Below are 1,741 nucleotides of genomic sequence, written 5' to 3'. Positions count from 1 at the left end.
CATGACTCCTGCTGACCCCCAGGTATGGATCCTGTTGTAATCCCAGGACTTTAAGAGGCCCAGTGCCTGCTCTGGTGAGGGCTATGATCCTCCCACTTCATGATCCCACTCTGAAAAGTGGCTGCTTTTATTTTTCTGTTTCAGTAATAAATCTTATTCCTACTCCTTTGGAGTATCCCGCTCAATTATTTCTCAGAATACCAAGAACCCAGAAATCATTCCCCTGAGACCCTTCATGTGATACCAGTTGGCCACCCCCAATGATATTTAAAATACGTCTCTTAACTGCAAGACTCCCAATTTGTGGAATCGTATCCGCAGTTAGGCATGAACAGGAGGCTTGGAATAGAAAGGACTCATTTAGAGATGAGAAAATGGAGAAAGGCTTTCAGTCCAGTTAAACAGTGTGTGAGAGGCTGCTTGCTGTCTTGGACCAGCATCCTGCAGAGGCCCCAGCACCTCAGCCTAAACCAGCAGGGAGTCACTCATTCAAGCGCCACACCAATGAACTGGAGAAGAGGCCAACTTTCCAAAGCCCATGTGCTTCAGTCAACCAGAAGTCAGTGTCTTACCACTGAACACCCAAACCCATTTATTTATTTAGAGGCATGGTCTCACTATTCAGGCTGCCCTTGAACTATGTAGCCCAGGGTGGCCTCAAACGTGCTGAGAACCTCCTGCCTCAGCCTCTCAAGTGCTGGGATTATAGGTGTGTGCCACTGTGCCCAGCATACAAACCCATTTTTAGTTGTCTATTTCTGCTTTCTTTCCTATAAAGCTAACCCCCTCAGAACATCTATTAGATCTTACACTTAATTTGCTGCAATTTTTTTTTTACATTTCCTTTTCTGGTCTCTTTTCTGTGGTCCTTCAATTCTACCATCTCTGTACTGCTACCGGCATACCTACATATATCATCCTATTTGTTAATTTCTCCCTCTCTCTTTTTTGGGGGGGTGAGGGTAACTGAAAATTGAATCCAAGGTCTTCTCAATGAGCTGTTTTTTTAAGTTTTGAGACACGTTTTCACTATGTCATTAAGTTGCCCAGTGCTTGGATTTATGATCCTCTTGCCTCAGCCTTACAAAGTGGTAGGATTACAGATGTGTGCCATAACACCCTGCTCTCCCTATTTTTTCAGATACACATTTAAATTTTGAAGAACTTTTAAATATTTTTTCCTGTTCTCCTGGGGTCTACCAAACACACGTATCATCAAGCTTCCTCTAGAAACAGCCCAAACTAGCCTTGCGCAGTTCCTAGGGGCACATACCCTCAGTTAAGATGGCCGCAATTGCTTTCCTTTGCCCTTGCTTGCCCATAGTAAGAATGGTTCTCGTGGCTTCTTTCAACCCTTGCTTTTCCCATAACAAAGATGGCACCACAGTTTCCGGTTCCGGTCTCTTGCTGTGTGGGTCGGTGAGTGTACTGCTGGGGTGTTTTTTTTTTCCTGCCAGTTTTCTCTGTCCCTTGCCAAGTACTTTGGGAAGAGAGCGAGGAAGTGGGTGCGGGGGTCGCAGGAGTGTATTTCTCGTTCTTTAGCAATTGGGAGCTTCTGACACGTTACTGTCTGACACTGTACTGTGTTTTTCCTGACACGTTACTGTGTGCGCCGGGCCACAGGACCCTCTGCCCAACAGGAGACCACTATGGCCTCCACTTAGGGGAATCTCCCTAATTAAGCAGTGCGTCTGGATTAGCTTCGGTTCCTCTTCTTCTTCTTTTTTTTTTTTTTTTTTTT

General features: G+C 45.3%; 1 protein-coding gene across 5 annotated transcripts in view; it reads left to right on the top strand.

Annotated features, from left to right (window-relative positions):
* The first annotated feature begins 1,387 nt into the window (after positions 1–1,387).
* Shld1 (shieldin complex subunit 1) overlaps positions 1,388–1,741 on the top strand; it is a 123,324-nt gene continuing 122,970 nt past the window's right edge. For 4 of the 5 annotated variants that reach the window (XM_010607519.3, XM_010607517.3, XM_010607520.3 and 1 more), the window contains exon 1: positions 1,388–1,419. The gene's annotated coding sequence lies outside the window, so the exon portion shown is untranslated. Of the gene's footprint in view, positions 1,420–1,477; positions 1,502–1,741 lie in introns of those variants that run through there. The other variant, XM_010607516.3, reaches the window with a different exon arrangement.

This window comes from Fukomys damarensis, unplaced genomic scaffold (genome assembly GCF_012274545.1).
Source record: "Fukomys damarensis isolate Sample0158 unplaced genomic scaffold, DMR_v1.0_HiC HiC_scaffold_7, whole genome shotgun sequence".
Classification (NCBI taxonomy): Eukaryota; Metazoa; Chordata; class Mammalia; order Rodentia; family Bathyergidae; genus Fukomys; species Fukomys damarensis.
Note: the sequence above shows the minus strand (reverse complement) of the source record. Positions and strands in the feature narration are given on the sequence as shown.